This window comes from Tenrec ecaudatus, chromosome 12, assembly GCF_050624435.1.
Source record: "Tenrec ecaudatus isolate mTenEca1 chromosome 12, mTenEca1.hap1, whole genome shotgun sequence".
Classification (NCBI taxonomy): Eukaryota; Metazoa; Chordata; class Mammalia; order Afrosoricida; family Tenrecidae; genus Tenrec; species Tenrec ecaudatus.
The window spans coordinates 90042308-90064565 of NC_134541.1; the positions used below are offsets into that span (position 1 = coordinate 90042308).

The 22258-nt window shown below is 38.5% G+C and overlaps 1 protein-coding gene and 1 non-coding gene across 6 annotated transcripts in view; one reads left to right on the top strand and one right to left on the bottom strand.

Moving 5' to 3' along the window:
* The window catches only part of SPOCK3 (SPARC (osteonectin), cwcv and kazal like domains proteoglycan 3), a 416201-nt gene that overhangs the window by 361675 nt on the left and 32268 nt on the right, over window positions 1-22258 (bottom strand). The gene's annotated exons all lie outside the window — the stretch shown is intronic.
* On the top strand, window positions 6152-6258 carry LOC142423521 (U6 spliceosomal RNA). The gene has a single exon (XR_012779152.1). It is a non-coding gene; the product is annotated as a U6 spliceosomal RNA (small nuclear RNA).

A 22258-nucleotide genomic window follows, 5' to 3' on the forward strand; every position in this document is an offset into this window, starting at 1 on the left:
ATCTAACAGAAAAGTCAATGACAAAAAATGCAAAAGAGACAAAAACTTGAAACCAATGTGGAAAGCTATAAAGGGAAACAACCTACATATTATGGGGATTCCAGAGGATGAAGAAATAAAAAAGAAACCAAAGACCTACACAGAAAACAGTCGAATTCCTGCAAGAAAGCATCCCGTAATGCCTAAAGGATGGTAGAATAATTGTGCAGGAAGTCTAAAGAGCCCTAATCAGGAGCGACCCCAAAAGGAAACTCCCCAACACACTGTGGGCAAGATGTCTAACAGCAACAACAATTTAAAAAAATAAATAAATAACTTCTTAAGCAAACTAAGAACAATTATATACAAAAGGCCAGCCATTAGAATAACCTCAGATTTCTCAGCATGAGCCATGCAGCCAAGAGTCCTGAAAGTGAAAAAAAAAAAAAACGGAAGCTAGAACCCTGTGCCTAGCAAAAATACCACTTAAGTATAATGGAGAAATGAAAGCATTACATGACAAAGAAAACGTAAACAAATTCACAAAAAGAAGACCACCACTACAAAAATACTCAATGTTATGGCCAAAATATCAACAACACACAAACCCCGAAACCACAATACAAGACAATTCCTCACAAAAAAACCAACACATATACAGCAACAGCTAAAGCAGTGAAGTAATGCAGGAAGAACAAAGAAACTAAACACAACACACATAAAGCAAACGGATAGTGTTCGGTAGTTTAGCTTAGGGACTAGGGAGTCTACTGCGCATGCTCAGAGGTTCAGGTTTCCAGCCAGGAATCGGAGGTACACCTGGGTGGGCGCTGCACCTGGATTGGCCCACGTAGGCCAGGTAAATTCAATTCAGCCAATGGGGTTAAACAGGGTCATCCACCACCACGCCTCCCCCACTGAATAATTGAAAAGGCAGGAGGCAAGAGGCAGGAGGGAGCTGACTGCTTTCTGAGCAGCTTCCAGGAAGGTTGCAAGGGGTGAGGGGCCCTGTAGGTGGCTGTGTAAACCTGAAACTTCTTCTAACTCTCACAAAACTCACTTGGATCACAAACCAGGCTTTGGCATGAATTCTTTCTTGTGCGGAGCCAAGGGCCGAGGTATATCTCTACCCTGAGAGATCTAACAGTAGTAACAAATATATTCGTATCAATAATCTCACAGAGCTTAAATTGTAAACACTCAATTTGCAGAAGGATATGGAGGACAGTGGGAACGCAAAATCCATCTAGAGCAGTGGCTCTTAACCTTCTTAATGACACAACCCTTTAACACAGTTCCTCATGTTGTGGTGACCGCCAACCATAAAATTATTTTCATTGCTACTTCATAACTGTAATTTTGCTACTGTTATGAATTTGGTGACCCCTGTGAAAGGTCACTTGATACCCCCCAAAGGGGTCGTGACCCACAGGTTGAGAACCACTGATCTAGCGGGTCCCTAGTAAAATTAAGCCCCTGGCAGATCTCCTCTAACCACTGTGAGGGACTTAAACAGCTTACTATCAGATAGATATTATTGTAAACTTGATTATGGTGGTTTGAACCACAGTATACTAAAATATTGGGTCAGTTGATCTCCCTCTTGACCCAACCTGAATTTTTTCTAGCATCAAGTATTCCTCATTTGTTCTGAGAAGGAATTTTCTTTGGCTTTTAAAATATTGATGGTGGTCTTTTCTTTCTCGATCTTCATTTTTATCTTTCTCTTAGGGTCCTAGTTCATGAAGCACAGGAGGAGTAGATGTGTAGAGACCGTAACTGATGCAAGGACTTATAGAGCCAGAAGTTTGCGTGGGAAGGGAGAAGGGAACTGGGGAGAAAACAATGAATGCCAGAGGGGTAGGGAGCACTAGAACTGATTCTGCCAATGTATATAGAACTCTTCTAAAAAGAGATTTAACTATGGAAGTGTAAGGCATGTGACTATCACATCACAAAAATTTCTAAAATAAAGGAGTGGGCACAATTAACCAATGCGCACCCTGGGTTAAGGACAGGGAGCTTGTCCTTAAAGGGCATTGAGTTGATGTGAATGGTGGTGGGATAACTTGGGAAAGGATGTTAACAACGGTTGCACAACAAAGAGGATAACCAGTGGTACTGAGCTATACATACACAATTGTTGAATTGGAGAATATTATGTTGTATTTATTTTTGCCACAAATTTTAAAAATTACCCTAATAACTGAGGACAAGGAAGAAGGAAATGTTCCGAAGTTGACTGTCATAGTAATTGCATAACTCTTCCTGATATAACTGAGCCATTGAATCGCATGACATGTGGATGGAATGCCTATAAAACTTTACCAATGAACAGAATTAAGACACTGCAAGAATTAATCATCATTACTGAAGAAATTAGGACCTCTTATTAACTTTGTTTATAAATGATATGAATTGCAATCGGTAGTGAAAGTAAACCAAGATATCAGGACACTGGTTTAGCAGAAAATGAGGTGGAAAACCAAAACACATTATTTTTCAAATAGAGTTTATGATGTAAAATATTTTGTTACTGTTTGGTGGCGATGAGGGTTTGTAACTCATAGTTACCTTATTACAAGAGGTCAAAATACTGCCTGGTGCTATACCTACCTCATAATGGTTATATTTGAGTCCATTGTTGCACCATTATGTTAATTAATCTCATTAAGAAAAAAATTATATATATATATTAGTTGAGATTTAATAATATATTATATCATATCACCACTTTATATCCCCCTCCCCCTGAAAACCTTATTTTACTTCCTATCCCTATAGGTTTATCAATCTTGAGTTTTATATACCAAAAAATGAAAAACCTTATAACAGATTCAAGAGGGTGACCTCCATAACACCTCTGAGACACACTCGAATATGAACCAATACTAACCAAAGAAAATACAAACCAAAAATACAGGAAAACTTGGAAACCAGATCAAGTCCAACCTACATCATAAGGGGTCGGGGGTGAGAATCTACTAAAAAAGTTTAACCTTTTCAGGTCAGATTTATGCCTTTGATCTTCTATACTCCTCTCTCCCAAGCACTCTGTGTAGGGACGACTTTCCTCCCATCCCTCAATTTAAAATAGGGGCGTTCTCCAGAGACTCGCCTCCTAGGTAATAGTCCCACAAATGAATCTTAGGCTTCCACTGCCATTCACCGCCTTCTGCACACCGGATTCTCACAATTAAGACTCTGATACTGATCCCTCCTTCGACTTCGGATTACATGGATTCCAATCCTTCAGTGATTACTGATGGCGTGTTTCTTCCATGTGGACTTAGTTGATGTCTCGTTTTGATGGTTACTTGTTTTGAGACAAATGCCCAGATTCTATTTTATCTGATAGCTGGGCACCATCTAAATTCTTCACCACATGCTGTGATAGCTCCTGTGGGCAAATATTGAGCAAGGCCATGATGTAAGGACTGAGTGTTCTGAAATTGGAGCTAGGTTGTTTTCTTTTAATTGGCTGTGACTTGGAGTTAATACATATGTCATATCATTCCATAGTTCAGTCATGTCAAACAGAATGGTGCATTTGCTTCCATAATCAGTCTCCAAACACAGTTTTCCTTCCTGGACTTCTTGACATCATCTCAGTTACATATTACCCCATATGTCAATTCTACACCACAAATTCCTCTTTAGATGCAGAGTGCAGGAAGATCACAGGCCAGTGGATGAAAAATCTTGTGGATCCAGTGGTGGTGGAAGCATCTCAGCTGGTGTGGGTCTCCATGTGGCTCCTCCGCACAGGGTACTAGCATAGCTCCATAGGGAGTGAGTTTTTGTGTGTCCTGCCTCCAGCAAGCTATTTCTCTCCTTAACACCAACAAATGAGGTCATCAAGCTGCGACCTGATTGACAAGCTAAACTCCACCCTTCACTCTTAATTCTCAAATTGATAACAGGTTATGTAACTGCCACTGTTGAAATTCTACTTCTAGATAAAAATATTGAATTAAATCAATAAAATAAGAAAATAAGAGGTGACAATGGTATCAACTAAATGTGGTGCCATTTGGTTGATTTGACTCTGATTCATGACAACCCCTTAGGAAATCCATATAAATCTTAATAAGAGCATTGGATTGTACTGAATATGAAATGTGAACCACTTTAAATTAAATATTAAGGGGAAGTCTAAACTTGCCTAAGAATGCAGTACACTTATATTTCATGGTCACATCCTTGTGCTTCATAAATCTACCAGCCGTACGATCTCTGCCTCTGTGTACTACCATGCTCACGGTGCTCACTTTTAGCCCAGACACTTGACTATCAGTGGATCCTTTTCTCTGACCTTAATAGGCGTCCCTTCTCTTGTCTCACTCTCCTCCATTTCTTTCTCCACCACAGAACCTAAATTTGATTATTATCCAGATGTCTGTCATAACCATGACTCTGATACCCTACGTAAATATCCTCCGATGCATGGTTTCTGCTCCCACCAAATAATAATTAGGAAAATACAGTATTCTGTGGTATCTATGACAATAAACCAGAAAAATCAAAACTGGTCACATTTTAGCAAAACCAACAGTGTGAAAGGGGCATTCCTCACTAGTGACAGCTGCCCCTTCAAAAAACTTGGAATTTAAAGTCTGAAAACACAATCTTTGGATGAATTTTTAAGTGCTAATTGAAGGTAAATGTAGATATAATTGATTACTAACAAATTAAGTGGTGATAAAACACATATTATTTTAAAATAGAATTTTAATATTTTAATGCAGACTATGTTAAAATGAAAATAGAATACTACTCATATTTCTACCCTTCTTCCTGATTCTTAAAATTAAACACTTTGAGAAATATTATTGTATTAATTGAACTAAAGAGAAAGTTCAATGTTGCCTTTGAGGTTTTATTTATTTTGTTTCAAACTACAAAAATTGGTGAATTTCAAAACTTTGAAATAGTAATGTACTCTAGATATTTATTATGCTACAATATTCAATTGTAATCCACTAACTGTTAATAATTTAGCATCACAAACATTTTTGCTAGAATTTCACCTCTACTAACAGAGTAGCCAAAGCAAATAGAAGAAATAATGAACAGAGCATTTCAAAAGGCAGCTTGGGAAGACAAAGCACAATATAGTGATGAAATTTGAAAAATCTGGAGTTAAAAAGATCATAATCAGCATATCTCAAGCTGAAAGTCTGAAGAGAGAAACTCAAACCTCACATTACCGTATTGAAGGTTTCCATGGGAAAAATATTGAATGGCCCTGGAAGCATTCACAAGAAGGTGGAAAGAGTGCACAGAACCACTGTACTAAAAATACTTGGTCAACGTTTCACCATTTCAAGAGGTAGAAAAAATAAACAACAAAAACAATGATATTTAATGATGTCCAAGCTGCGCAGAAGGCACTAGAGAGAAAGAAGGCCCCACGGTTGATGGACTACCAATGGAAATGTCTAACAAGCTGATGAAGCACTGAAAGTACTCACTAGTTTATGCCAGGAAATTCGATATACAACTACCCGGTCAGCTAACTGAAAAAAAATGTAAACCTTGAGTTGCAAGATTGAAGTATTCTATGGACAAAAATAAAATGATACAAGAAGCATCAAAGGGGGCGGGCATGAAGGAATGTGCAAAATCATTGTGCAAAACAAATTGGTCATTCAATCATTTCATGTGTAGTACATGTCAAAAAGCAATCAAGAAGTTCAAGTTACACTGAAGACACTGGCAAAACACAGGCTCCCAGAATAGAAGAAACAGCATTTAAGATACTTTAACAAACAATTGTGATGCTAGAAGTACTCATTTGTCTACTCCAAGAAATATGGAAAACAGCTACTTGGCCAATCAAAGGGAAGAGGTTCATGTTTTTTTCATTGAAAATAAAAAGTTGGTCTAACAGAAATTAGTGACCAACATCATTAATACCACATGCAAGTAAAATTTTGCTGAAGTTGCTTAAAAAAATGGTTGTAGCAACACATCAACAGGAAATTGTCAGAATTTCAATCAGATACAAAATAGTACATGAAATGAGCTAACCATTTCTTAAATCAGATGGATTTTAGCCAATAAAAGAAAATGTTAGAAAGATATTTACCTGTATTTTAATGAAGAAGACAATGTATCTGCCTCTGTGGATCACAGCATATTTTGGGAAACATTGTAAGAATGGGAACTCGTGCTCCCTTCGGCAGCACATATACTAAAATTGGAACGATACAGAGAAGATTAGCATGGCCCCGGCGCAAGGATGACACGCAAATTCGTGAAGCATTTCATATTTTTTTAAAAAAAAGAAAAGAAAGAATGGGAACTAAAGAATATTTAATCTGCTGATGTGGGATCCATACATTACCAAAGAGACAGTCATTCAAACAGAAAGAGAAGCGATTGCAGGAGTTAAATTACGGAAAGTATGTGTGTCAGCTTATTCAATGTTTATGCTAAGGTAATAATTCAAAAAGCAGGTCATTATGAAGAATTAATGGAGTGTTAGATTGGAAGGAGAATTGTTTAGAACCTGTGGCGCACAGATAACTAAGCCTTGCTTGTTGAAAGCAAACAGGACTGATGAAGGTAAAGAGCCCAAATCATCCAGAGTGTACTACAGCCCAAGCTGAAGGAAACCAAAATCCCACGACACCAATGACAGGGAAGTTCTTAAACTTGCTGAGGGTTTCTTTTTCCTTATGTCTAGAATCAACACCCATGAAGCAGCAGGTAATAGCTCAAATAATAAACTGGGACATTTGCTTCACAAGAACTGTTTAAAGAAGTAAAAAGCAAAGCTTTGAGCTTTCAAACTGAAAATTTGTGAATTAAAAAAATTACAAAATAGTAACATACTCTAGATCGTTATTATGTTACAATATGTAGTTGTTCTTTCGATTCTTTCTACATCCACTGTGGGTGAAATACCCATTATACTTAAATGATTCTGACACTGAAATTCACTAGAGCACCTACTGGGACTACTAGTGTGGTGCAATGATTTCCTGTGATATGGCCTTTCTACTAGGCTCTTATAAATCCCACCAAATAATCGAGTTGGAAAGACTGCAACTATGACCCTCATTTCTCACCAAGGGGACTGGGCTTCTTGTTAATCACACAAATGAGGCACACGAGCCCACTTGTGGAGAGGAGACCAAGCAAATAAGCTGTTTGAAACCCGAAGGAAGGGATTGGTTCGTTTTTCTATCCATTATGCTTAAAATGACCTGCCCCACAGGCAGGAGCAATGGCTCTCACTACCCCTGGAAGAAAAGGAGAGGGCCATGGCATTTGTACCTGAGGCCCCTGCATGAGAATATCCTAGCCCCAGGACACAAAGAGCAGCAATGACACCAGAAATGGTAAAATACATTAGAAAAGGTTAGCATAAAATGATGGGATCAGAACGAGGAGACTGGTGTAAGATGGACCGTGGGCTGACCAGTCTAGTGAGCAAAGTGGTGCCGTGGATGCACTGATCCAAAGAAGGCCAGAGGCTTACTGATGGATAGATGTGTCCCTGGGGACTTAGTGACTGAGTTACAGAGCTGTGTAACACTTGTCTGAGTATAGCAGAGGCCAGTAGAGACACAAGCAGCTAGGGTCTGAAAGTCTGAGGACCAGTGAGAGGCTTACCTAGGGACACAACCAAGAAAGTATCCTTATAGAAGAACTTTGTCCATAGTTACTCTTGATTCTTAATTGTAACCTTTATGTCCCTAGAATTCCTGTAACTAAGTTTGATCTAGGAATTCTGTGTGGCCATTACAATAAAGTCGCAAACTCAGCAGAGAAGTAGAAAGTGCTGTAAGGACTTTTGGGGATCGGAATCGGTAAAAGGCTGCGGAGAGGGGATGTTTCACCTCCATCTGATAGGAATCAGCCTTGGCCATTTGTCTCGATTCCTCTCCCCCATGTGAAATTAGAAGACAGCATTTTGACAACTGTCAAAATAACTACCAAAAATTCTCACTATGTCATAATGATATATTTTAATGTTGACTTTGTGCCCACTTTCAACATTTTTCTTAAGGACAGTAAAAAGCTAACCATAGTAGCTCAAGTTCATAGGACTAATTATCTCAAAAGTAGTCAGGATTATACACTAAGTTATCTCTCTCTTTTTTTAAGAATTATTTTATTGGAGTCTCATACAACTCTTATCACAATCCATACATACATCCATTGTGTCAAGCACATTTGTACATTTGTTGCCCTCATCATTCTCAAAACATTTGCTTTCTACTTGAGCCCTTGGTATCGGCTCATTTTCCCCCTTCCTCCCTGTTCCCCTATCCCTCATGGACCCTTCATAATTTATAAATTATTATTTTGTCTTATCTTGCAATGTCTGATGTCGCCCTTCACCCACTTTTCTATTGTCTAACCCTCAGGGAGGTTATATGTAGATCCTTATAATAGGTTCCCCCTTTCTACCCCACCTTCCCTCCACTCTCCCGGTATCGCCACTTTCACCACTGGTCCTGAGGGGATCATCTGTCCTGGATTCCCTGTGTTTCCAGTTCTTATTTATACCAATGTCCATCCTCTGGTCTAGCCAGATTTGTAATGTAGAATTGGGATCATGATAATGGAGAGGACAGGAAGCATTTAAGAACTAGAGGAAAGTTGTATGTTTCATCATTGCTACAGTGCATACCCGGGACCCTTCTGGAAGGGGATGTACAGTTACCTACAGATGGGCTTTGGGTCTCCAATCTGCACTCCACTGCATTCACAATGGTATGATTTTTTATTCTTTGATGCCTGGTACCTGATCCCTTCGACACCTCATGGTCACGCAGGCTGGTGTGCTTCTTCCATGTGGGCTTTGTTGCCTCTGAGGTAGATGGCCATTTGTTTACCTTCAAACCTTTAAGACCCCAGATGCTATATCTTTTGATAGCTTGGCCCCATCAGCGTTCTTCACCACATTTGCTTATGGACATATTTGTCTTCAGTGATCGTGTCTGGAAGGTGAAAATAGTGGAGTGCCAAGAGAAAAAGTGTTTTTGCATTGAGCGAGTACTGGAGTGGAGGCCCAATGTCCATCTGCTACCTTAATACTAAACCTATAAATATATGCCTGTAGATCTATTTCCCCATTATCATATAGAAATATATTTACATATGTACATGCCTATATTTAAACCTCTATGAATGCCCTTTGCCTCCTAGTTCTTTCCTCTATTTCCTTTTACTTTCCTCTTGTCCCATTATCATGCTCAACATTCATTTGGGTTTCAGTGATTTCTCTTGGTTATGTTGCCCTTGATCAAGCACTACCCAGCCTCCTACACCCTCCTCACCCTTGTCTTTGGATCACTTGCTGTTCCCCTATCCCTGAGTTGGTCAACACTGCCTCCTTTCCCCCACCTCCCCCTCTTCCATGTCAGCCCAGAACCATCGGTCCCATTGTTTTCTCCTCCAGATTGTTCATCCAGCCTATCTTTTCTAGATAGATCTGCAGATATAGTAATATGCACACAAAAACAAGACATATCAAAACAAAGTGACAAAAGAATGACAAAAAAAATGACAAAAAAGAGAAAAACCTATAAATAGTTCAAGGTCTGTTGTTGACCTCTAGGCGTGTCGTCCAGTTGATTCCCATGGGTGCCACACCCTGACCCCAAAGTCTACCCTTGGCACTCCCTCAGGACCTCCCTGCTCTATTACCCCCATGCTCTGCTGCACACTCTTAGTGTTTTGCCTCGATGTGGTGGGATCAGACCAGGTACAATTCTGACACTGTGTCTTCCAATGTTGTCTCTCTAAGGGCCATGGGTCAACGAAGGATGTCATGTCTCATAGTGGGACCAGCTATATGGTCCTCTCTGCATTGGCTGTTCTGAGTGGGGATATTGTCCTCCAGGCTTGGTGGGCCAGGATGTGCTCCACTCTCTCTTCCACCCCCTTCTTTTGCTCCCGTGTACTCTGATCAGACATGTCTCTCCTCCTGAGCTGCAGCTTCAGTGCTGTGGTCTAAATGCTTCTGGGGGGAGGGGTAGCTGTCCACGCAGTTGGGACTGGGGTCTGGCCTCCACTGTCTCCCTGCTCTATGCCGGCATGATGTATTCACATCCCAGGTTGAAGTCTGGTCCCTCTTTCCCTCAGTGGACTCATGTTGTACTTGTCCCTTTGTGCTTGGCTTAACTAAGTTATCGCTTGTCCACTCCATCCTGAAGTACTATTATCTGTTTTGCCTCACTTTACCCTCTATGTTTTCTCCTAATCCTCGTTTATACCACTCCTGCCAAAAGATCAGAACTTGAAACACTGAGTGTGGAAAAAACTTACTTCAGATTGTGAGGCTCAAGTTTCCTTATTTTACTATAGACTATCTAAAACGAGAAATGTAAGTTATAGAAACATTATAATTTTCCAAAATTGTAAAATAGTCCATGCAGATTGACATGCAATATTTAAAAGAGAAATTGATATGTGAGTCTATCCCACAAAGAACAATTCTGTTGTGGAGTATGGGACCAGGTAATTCATTTAGCACATTATCCATGCATTACATATAAAGTATTAAAAATATATTTTAATAATGAATGGTTGGCTTTGAAAACACAGCTTATAATAAATATCTCCAAGTAAGTGTACATTTAGGACATAAAAATAGATATTTTCTGTATTTCTCGATAAGGCAGATTCATAATTAACACAATGAATGTGTCCAACTGGTATTAGCTAAATACAGGATGCAAATTAAACTAATCATTACTTATTATAAAATTAAAAGTGCAAAGAAAATATGAATGGGATTAATCTATTTTCTACTTCTTTCCTTCTTAAGGTAGATGGTCAACTTGCAGTGCTTTATGTATTAAAAATAAAAACAATAGTCACTAGTACTTCTTTAAATACATTTGAACGGCATGAACAGCATAAGCAATTAAGCTTATGAATTCACTAAATAGGTACAAACTATGTCCTTTAGGTTGCATAAAAGTACCAAATTAGAAGAAAATGATTAGGGCAAAGAATGTACAGATGTGCTTTATACAATTGATGTATGTATATGTATGGACTGTGATAAGAGTTGTATGAGCCCCTAATAAAACGTTTAAAACAAAAAAAATACCAAATTAGATAACATTAACCACTCAATCCATAGCTTGAAATTGCGTGTTAACAAACACAACAAGGTATGCTAAATTAAAAGGCAACACAGCCATAAAGTCACTAGACACACGATGGAGCATTTCCAACAGGTATGTTTTCACATATTTCAGATGTCAGCACTTATACTTCAATAACACCCACATAATATTACAAGTGATAAGTTATAAATAGCAGTCACGAGATAGTGAGTGAAAGCTAAGCAAAAAGAGAAGGTCAAATGATGCGAACGATCTGCCTGAAAGTGATGATTTTGCAATCTCCAGAGATTCTACAATGGCAATTCTCAACAACTAAGCGTGGAAGTTGTAAACACGAATTTGAAATTCCAATCCATCATAACAAGCACGTAAAGTAAAATAAAAATTTAAATGTCAATTTTATTAAAGCAAAATACCTAACACTTTTCATTAATAAAATATAAAAACATCCTTTTGAAATTAGTTTATATAGTCATTGTTATAAATTGAATTTCTTTTTCCAAAAGTAAAATTTGTAAATCCTAAACTTGATGCCTGAGATTCTAGTCATGTTTGGGAATGGAGTGCCATTTTTATGTAAATGAGGCTACATTAGCATAGGGTTTCCTTGACTCAATATATTTTTAGATATTTTTAAAAATTCAAGGCAAGTTAAAAAAAGAGACAGATTAACATAGATGTCAAGATACAGAGAAATCCCTAAGGAAGCAATAAACAGAAGCAAAAAAGGCTAGGATCTTTCTCCAGAGTCATCAGTAAGCTAGCCTCCTAAATTATGAGATAATAAATTTTATTTACTAGAGCCATATAGTTGTAATATTTCTGTTCTAGCAGCACTCAATAACTAAGACAGTCAGAATTTGAGCCAGAAAAAAATCCTTCAGCAGAAGTCACCCAACCGTGGCCCAGTACAAGCACAACAGCTATAATTTTAACTCTCCTTGCAAAGTTTATTAAAGTTTCTTATCAAAAGTTGAGACAAATAGGCTGAATAAAAATTTTGTTCATATGGACAATTTCTCCTGTGTGACACTGTGAATAAAGATTTGAGGAAAGAGAGAGAAAGTATGAAATCTTTGAGAAGGTACACTTTTAAAAAAAAAGAAAGCAACTAAAATGTATTCCTTTACGTGTTAAATGAAATAATATAGTATTTGAAAATCAAAATTATATTTTATTCACTCATCTTTTAATAGTAATAACATTACATAATATCACTGTAATGAGTTAAAAGTTGTTAAACACAGTAATACCAATATTTTTATCATTCACAAGAACAATATACAGTGATTTATATGCATCTAAAAAATCTACCGAGTACGAGGAGTAAGAAGAAAAATGGAAATATAAAGATGATTGTGCTCACAAAATTCAACTTCCTTAGTCACCATCACCTATCACCCTCACCACTCCCATCAAGTCCATTCCAACTCATGGAGACCCTTCCGGATGGAGTGGATCTGCCCCTTTTGAATTCCAAAACTGTACATTTTTACAGGAGCAGACAGTCTCATTTCCCCCTTAGAGCTGTTGACAGGTTTGAAGCGATAACCTTGTAGCTAGCAGTCCAATGTATAATACACTAAGTCAGCAGGACTTCTTAATGATCTAAATTACTTCTAAAATTTAAATCTATAGCCATTACTACACATATGTAGCTCAAAACAGATGCATTCCTGGTTTCACAAGAAAACAAAATATTATCAAACTAAAAAACATACAGAGTTCATAAGAACCAGTATCAATCCAACCCATAATTGGATGTATGTAACCGAGTGAATATATACAGTCTCATAAATATAAGAATTAAGGCACATTTTAACTATAACCAAATAAGGTTTTATATTTACTTTGCTCCTGTAATGACTATTAATATGAAGCTGTTTCTCTAATTTTAGACGTTAAAAACAAGACCTCTGATAATTTTGTGTTCTACCTAAAGATAGCAATCATTTAGTATGAGAACTAAATTTAAACCTTCATGGAACCTAAAGATCAAAACTAAAGAATATTTATGTTATACTTGTGACATTCCTAGGACAATTCTAATTAGTGATGATTTGAGTGAATAGATGATAGACACAGATACTGAAATAGTTATTTCTCTAGAGAACGCAGCCTAATAGACTTAGACTTCTTAAAATAAATATGCTGTAAGCTATGGTTTTTTGATGCCTCACATTAATGGAAAAGCTGTACAATGAATAATGACAATCAGAAAAACTGATGCACTTGAATAATGGGACTGGTGAAGGTTTGTTTCATTGAGCAATCTTACTCCCTCCCCCCAAACTTCCTATAGCCCTGATCTAGCCTCTTTAAACATCTTTTTGTTCCTCGACTTAACATTTAAAAGGAGCGTGATTTGGGTCCTTCCAAGATACCAAAAACTGCTGTTGTTATGGGCAAATTGCAATGCACAGAATTCCTTAGTTGGAAGGTTTACAGACATGGAAGCCCTGTCTTTAGAAGTGTATAGACCAAAATAGTAGATATGCCAAGAAGTAATAGCTTCTCACATTTTGATATCTTGGACTCCAGTACCGAGTCCCTGGAAAAGGACATCACATTTGGTAGAGAGATCCAGCACAAAAGAGGAAGACTACCAACGAGATGAACTGACAATGTCTGCGATGAGGACCTGCACTATAGCAACAGTTCTGTGGGTGACACGAGGAAGCATTTCTTTATTCTGCTGTACATAGAACTGCTATTGTGTCATTTAATATTGGTTAATAAAACCTGAGAGCAGTTTGATGAAGAGGCTCCAGGAAAGGTTTTGCCATTATAATAGTTGTTTTATGGTTGTTGATTTTTTTTTCTGGAGGAAAAGAGCAATGAGAAATTTCTTCTTCAGCATTTGGACCTTGCTTCTAAGAATTTGATGCCTGCAAGCTACAGCAATTAAATTGCAAGTATGAAGACAGTAGCGTAAATTGAATGAAAGAAAATTGTATGGAAAACTCTGGAATCAACAGTAAGGAAATTCTGCAATACTAGCTAAAATCTGAGAAACTCCAAGAATCCTGCCTCCGTCCTACTTTTATGAGATAAGAAATACTATTAGCTTCAATCACTTACGACAATAGTTCTCAACCTTCCTAAAACCACGACCCATTAATACAGTTCCTCATATTGTGGTAACCCCCCCAAGCATAAAATTATTTTCATTGCTACTTCATAACTGTAATTTTGCTACTGTTATGAATTGGGCAGCCCCTGTAAAAGGGTCCTTTGATCCCCAAAGGGGTCACAACCCATAGACTGAGAACTGTTGACATACAAGATATATTTTTGATTCTTCATTTGAATGTATTCTAATTAATATAATAATGTTTAATAGTAGCAAATCTTCATGTAAATTTCCAAAAAATAAAAATATTCTAAATTTTCATACCAGTCACTTTTATTTCCCACCTCATAACTATTTTCCCTTTGTCCTGATGTGAATTGCCATTGGTTTTATGATCACTGCCATGGAGTCAATTCCAACTCATAACACTATTGGACATGTGGCAGTTACGCAATCTGGTATCATTTGAGAGGATTATGAGTGAAGGGGTGGAGTCTGGCCTGTCAATCAATGTCCTCCTGAGAATTCTGAGAACTCCTGTATGTCCTCATTGAATACAGGAGACACTTCTCTGCTCACTCCCAGAGAGACGCTCTACTGACAAGACCCATGGCACTATGCCCTGAGAGCTGGAGAAGACACATGGACCTGCCCTGATGTAACCAGATCTCTGGAGGCAGAGAAACCACACAGAGACCCCTGCCAGCACAGAGATCTTACAGTGCCACTGGATCCACAAGACTTCCAACCCAGTCGCCTGTAATCCTGCATTTGGCATCATTGCATGTATTTCGTGATTCTGAAGAGGACTTTAGATATTGGTATGAGACATATGGGCTAATATTGGACTTAATAGACTTGATCTGGACTGGGCTAGGACATTTTCTCAATATTAAATTGCTCTTGTATATAAAACTTTTTCTTATATACATGAGTGAGATAGTCAAGGTTTATGGTGCCAGCCTGGCTGATAAACACAGGTGGGATTAACTTAATGGTAGAGAGATAAATGGCTCGGTGAGCCTCGCCTTTCTAGTTCCTGGATCTCTTGCTTTGTGATGGTCGGACCAGGGTGCAGCTGCCTTAGCCAGTTCCCTGTTTCAGCTTGCAAGGCTGACTTCCTGCAAGACATCCCTGAGGAGAATCCACATGGACCTACCCTGATGCTGCCCTGAGTGCTGGAGCAGCACCGAGTGCTGGAGCAGCACCTTGGAGACCCTGCCAAGACTGAGATGTTTACATGCTCATTGATTTGGCTTTCCTCTGGCAGTCGGCATCATTACATGTGTTTTGTGAGATTGAGGAGGACTTTTTAGATTGGTGTCAGACATATGGGCTAATGTTGGATTTATGGTCTTGGAAGCACTGGTTGTGATGCTTTCTTAATGTATACTTACCCTTTATCTACAACTCTCTCTTATATACCTATGACTTTCTGTGGATTTGTTTCACTAGTTTACCCAGACTAACACATGAGTGTCTATGAAGTTGTTTCTCCAGTCTAGCCAGACTAACACAGGTCAAGATAGACTTGTTCCTGTGGATTTCCAAAACTGTGACTCTTTATGGGAGTAAAAAGCCTTGCTATTCTCCCTGGATGTGGTTTCGAATTACTAACCTTGTGAGTAAGCAACCCAACCTGTATAAACGTCCCACCAGGGTATCTATTAAGTCTACTAATCATACCAAAACCAAATCCATTGCCATGAGTTGATAGGGATTCACAATGAGCCCATAGAGCAGTGTAGAACTCTCCCCTTAGTGTTGCCATGTCTGCTCATCTCTCTGGAAGTAGACTGTCGCATCTGTCTATCCTAGCTGGTGTTTGACACTGCATACTGTTCAGCTCCCCTATGAGAGCTTAACCACTGTGTCACCAGGGCTCTTAAGATATAAACATAATACAACAAAACAAAATAGCCAACTGTTTCAAGTCAGTTTCAACACATAAGAACATCTATTTTTAGAGGATACTCATTTAAGTAACTATAACGACTTCTCACTATTGTGTCTGCTAAGAATCATTCTGGCTATACTTCTTCCAGCAGACATCTGCTCATTCTTCAATATTCTTTGCCGTAACTTGAATTCATCAATTCTTCTTCAATTTGCCTCATTCATTGTCTGGCTTTCTAGTGTATGTGTTGCTGTTTGGGGCTGTCAGTCAGTTCCAACTCATTTATTCCCAGGATGCACCTTAATGAAACACTGGCAGTCCTGTGCCGGCCGTACAATTGTTCTTATGGTTGGATCTGCTGTGGCAATCCATCGCATCAAGGGCCTTCCTCTTCTCTGACGTCCCTGCACATTATCAAGTGTGATCTCCTTCCAAGGACCAGTCTCTCTAGATATGTCCAAAGTAGGCCATTCTTGCCTTACGGAGGATTCTCATTTACATCTCGCAAGACTGATCTATTTGTTTTTGTGGCAGTCCATAGCATTTTCAACATTCTTCACCAACTCCATAATTCAGATGCATACATTGTTCTTTGGTCTTTCTTATTCAATGTCCAACTTTCACATGCATATTAGGCATCTGAAAATATCTTAGTTTAGATAAAGTATACGTTTGTCCTTGAAGTAAAATCCTTGCTTTTCAACACTTTAAAGAGGCCTTTAAGACCAATGGATAAAAGATTCTAAAAAATACTATCGCTTTCTTTGTTTTTAAGATATTCATGTTTGTAGCATTCAAAGGTAAAATACTTAAGTCATTGAGAGAGAGTTTGCAAATAAACAATAAAATGTGGGGTGGGTTGGGCTGGGGGGAGTTGTTTACTCCTTAGGCAAACAAGACAAGACCGTCATCTTCCGGGGTTCCTGGCCCATAGGAGAAAGCTGATGGCTCAGTCATGGGAGCAGATGAAGCAATGGTGGGCTTCTCTTCTGCCTGAGATAAATGAACGCTTGCCTCCTATTTCCTAACTAAAGGTGTAGAAGGCAGCGCAGTCTGCAAACTTATCAGTTACTCCATGTTCCTAGCCTAATCCTCCCCTCAATTTTCTGTAAACAACTTAGTTGATGTACTAGTGCTTCTTTGTAAACTTTTTAAAAATTTCTTATTGCAGAAAGTAGGAACTACAGACAAGGAAATAAGCACCGCCACTGAAATAGTCTAACTTTGCTAACCTTATTAAGAGTCCCCCAAGGGGGTGCACCATTCCTGGAAGTACTGCAATACCAGGTGGATGTGTGGAGTGGACGGAGCAAGCTCCTAAAGGTTTGTGAGTTCTCCCTGTGTGTGTAAACCTGTCATGTGTCTCAGGTTGCATGCAGGAAATGGATTTCAATCTGCCCCTAATAAAGTCCGGGGCCCTGGAGTGTCTACACTGCAGAGACCCTTGCACCCCTAACTTTTGACTCTCCCTTTTATATATGTTTTCTAATTGCAGATCCTGACCCCTCTCAAAGCCCTTTGAAATGTAAAATAAGAACTGGTCTCAATGTTATCTTACAAAAATTATTGGTATTAAAAGAACATCTGACTTTAAATGCCACAAATATGACATGGCTGTTGTTATTGTCACGTGCTATCAAGGCACGTGCTCCCACGCACAATAGAAAGAAACACTGACCAACGTCTGTGTCATCATCAAAAGCATATCTGGGTTGAAGCCCACTGTTTTAACTTTGCCTAATCAAACTACTGGTTTTCAACAATCTCTCAGCAGTGAGACATGTCAATTTTCTCAAAACCCGTATATATCTGCTTTAGTAACTAATGTGTCTTAACAAAAATAAACATTCTCAAATAAATTTAAAATTATTAGTAGAAAATTGGGATATTGTAACTACTGAATATAATAAAACTCAATAGGAAGACCTAAAATTTCTGACACACACCATATTTATGTTTTACCCACAATAGTTTGTTCTGTTCTGTGCTTGATTTCTTGGTATGCTTTTGGTCTAATGAGAAAAGTCTATGGCTGACAACTATCAAGACTAAATAACAAAGACACCAGCTGCCAATTTGAAAACATCCCATGGATTGTTCTCTACAAGTTGTTTTTATTTATCTGAAATAAATTTACCTAACATGGCATAAGTAATACATCTTGACATGTTGGTTGATTTACTATTTAGACATGTGCTGTCCTGTGTTTATACTCTGTGAGAGTAAGTTGGTTCGATTATATTGGCAAATGGAATTATGATCTGATTACAGAAGTAAATGAACACTCACTTTCTAACAGAGTCATGCATCTGTTATTAGATGGAGTCAAGTCAGCCCGATTCACAGCAACTCTGTGTTACAGGGAACAGCTGTGCCACAAACATTTATTAAATGAAGCAGGTAGCCAGACCTTTTCTTTCCCACAATATCCTTGAACTGCTAACTTTAGGTTCAAAGTCAAGTGTGAACCATTTGTGTCTGCTAGGGAGCCCTGCAGGTAACTGAATTAGCATAGGCCTGCCAACGACAAAGTCAACCATTTAAAATTCCACAGAAGATGAAACTTTATACTCACATAAACAGTTACAGTGTCCGAAACTCACACAGGCGGTTCTTGTCTGTATTTTAGAATATCTTGCATTCTAATAAACAAAACTACAGAAATAAAACAGAAAAAAACATTCAAATAATAATAATTTTTAATCACTTTACCTCAGGTCTTCTATATGAATATAGTATAAAAAGGGTATGTTTTGGCTGTCAAACGCTGTCTATTACATTCTAATCCATGTTGTTTGCTGTAAATGTCCATTTTAACCCATAGCAACACCATGCACAACAAAACGAAGCCCTGCTCACTCCTGCACCATCCTCACAATTATTTTTATGCCTGAGCCCATTGCTGCAGCCACTGTGTCTGTCCCTCTCCTTTCGGTTCTTCCACTTTACCAAACATGGTGGCCTTCTCCAGAGACTGGTCTCTCCTGACAACATGTCCAAAGGATACAAGACAAAGTCTCACCATCTCTGCCTCGAAGGAGGACGCTGCCCATATGTTTTCCAAGCCATCACTTTGTCTTTTAGGCGCTCCACAGTAAGCACAATTCAAATGCATTGAGTCTTCTGTGGTCATCTTATTCGGTGTTCAACTTTGAACATGCTTGAGTCCATTGAAACTACCTTGGCTTAGATCAAGGGCATAGATCAAGGGCATGTCTCATAGTAACACCTTGGCTTTTTAATGCTCTGAAGAGGTTCTGTGCAGATTTACCTAATGCAACACATCTTGATCGCTGCTGCTTCCTTGAGCATTACTTGTGGATTCAAGCAAGACAAAATCCTTGACAACTTCTACCTTTTCTCCATTTATCATGATGTTATCTAATGGTCCAGTTGTGAGGATTTTTTTCTTCTTCATCTTGATTTGTAATCCACACTGCAGGTTGCAATCCTTGCTCTTCATCAGCAAATGCTTCTAGTCCTCCTCATTTTTAGCAAGCGCGGTTGCATCATTCTTTTTTATATAATCCAGCTTCTCTGATTATTTTCTCAATTTCCTAATTCATAGTGACCCTATATGCAATATAATGAAAAATTACCTTATCCTGTGCCATCCCCATAATTTTTGTTATGTTTGAATCCATTGTTGCAGCCATTTGTGTCAACCATATCCTTGAATATCTTCCTCTTTTTCACTGCCCTTCTACTTTTCTGAGATATCCTTTTCTAGGGACTGGACTGGACTTAAAACATATCCAGAAAACACGAAAAGCTCACCATCCTTACTTCTGAGGGGCCATCTGGCTGTAGTTCTTCCAAGACAGATTTGTTTGGGGGTTTTTGACAGCTGGTACATTCCACATTTTTCTCTAGCAACCTTAATTCAAATGCATTGATTCTTCTTTGGTCTTCCTTATTCTATGTTCAAATTTCATATGTATATGAAGTGATAGAAAATGCCATAGCTTGGATCACGCCCACCCTAATCCTTAAAGTTATATCCTTGCTCTTCAAAACTTTAAAGATGTCCTGTACACTAGATTTTCCCAATGTAATCTTTTCTTTGACATCTTGACTTTTGTTTCCATAATCATTTACTGTGGATCCAAGTAATATGAAATCCTTACCAACTTTGATATTTTCTCCTTTTCTCATGATATTACTCATTGGTCCAGTTGTGAGTATTTTAGTCTTCTTTACATTGATTTGTAATCTACATGGAAGACTTCAAACCTTGACCTTCATCAGCAAGTAGCTCATGTCCTCCTCACTTTCATTAATCAAATCGGTGCATCATCTGCATAATGCAGGTTGTTAATAAGCCTTCCTCCAATCCTGATGCGATCCTCTTCATACAGTAATGATTTATTCAGCAAACAGATTGAATAAGCACGATGAAAGGATACAATCCTGACATACACCTTTCCTGATTTTAAACCACGCAATAAGCCCTTGTTCTGCTTGAATAACTGCCTCTTGATCCCTGTACAAGTTCTGCAATAAGCACAATCAAGTGTTCTGGAATTCCCATTTCTCTCAGGGTTATTCATAGTTTGTTATGATCCACACCATGTAATATCTTTGAATAATCAATGAAACTAAACATTTTCCTGATGTTCTCTGCTTTTGGTTAGGTTTCACCTTATATTAGCAATATTATCCCTCATTCCATGTCGCCTTCTGAATCAAGTTTGAACTTCTGGCAGTTTGTCGTTTGCTGAATGACCCTCAGAAAAATTTTACTTGCATGTGCTATTAAATTTATTATTTAACAATCTCCATAGTCTTGATAACTTTTCTTTGGAATAGGTATAAATATGGATCTTCCATTAGGTTGGCCAGATAATGGTCTTCCAAATTTCATGGCACAAGTGAATGCTTAATCAGCTTTTTGAAACATTTCAATTAGTATTCCATCGATTCCTGGTGCCTTGTGCACAGGCAGTCCCTAGCCTACTTTTGACTGCTATTCTTAACTCCCACAGAAGGAGTCTGTTTGCTTTTCCAAGATTCCTATTTTGGAAATCAAAGTTCCAATGAGTGGTATGCTTACAATGATGTCTTTTCATTTTGTGGCATGCATTATCAGCAAATGAAGGTGCCAGTGTATCACACATGTCATTATGGTCTACTCTACTTTGGAAAAGCAGACATCCCTCCGTCATATTTTTGAGTGCTTTCTGACCTTAGAGCCTCATTATCTGGCACTATTTCTGAAAATGTTCTGCAGCTATTTATGAGGTTTTCAGTATCTGATAATGTTCTACTACTATACAAAATATTTTCAGTGGTTAACTCCTCAGAAGCGCATAGCTTATTCCTTCTTAGCAGTCTGTTTTCAGTCGGGAAGCTCCTCTACTACCTGTTTACCTTGGATGACCCTGGTTTTGTATTGCTATGTCTATACGTCAAAATTTCAGTAACATGCATCTTTAATTACCTTGACGCCTGTGGGTTGGCATGGGCAGTTTGTGATAAGCTGTGTGGTAGTTACATAATTTCTATCAACTTGATAGATACATGTGTAGGCATGGAGCCTAGCCTGTCAATCAGGTCACAGACTGAAGATGCCTCTTTGTGGGTGTGGCCTTCTCATTAAGGAGGGCCCTGGGAACCACCCCCTCTGTTTCTGCCTCCACCTTCCTGCTGGCATACCTTGGTTGCTGTGAGAATCCTGTGATGCTTGCACCACCATTGAAGCCACAGGATCTTTGCACCCACTGGCTGGTGATCTTCTTGCATTCTGAACCGTTGCATGTGGCTGCGTGAGTCTGAAATTGGACTAATGGATTAGTATTGGACTTATGGACTTGGTCTGGACTGGGCAGGGATGTTTGCTTACTTTGGAATATAAACCTCTCTCTTACACATATGAGTGTCACTGTATTCATTTCTCGAGTCAAACTGATCTAATACAAGCTGCTAATCTAAAGGTTTAGGGTTTGAACCTAGCCTGTGGCACCACAGAAAACAACTGCTCCCAAACAGCTTCCAGGATGATTATAGCCAAGAAAGTCTATAGCGTAGATCTAGAGTAACAAGCAGGATTGTCATCAGTGGAAATCAATTTGATGGCAACAGGTATATGATTATGAATTTATTTTAATCAACATTAAGAACAATGTTAAATCATGTTATTATTAAGATATGGCATACACTATTTAAACTATTTTAATATATATATCAATTAGATATTGTTGAGCCATAATTACT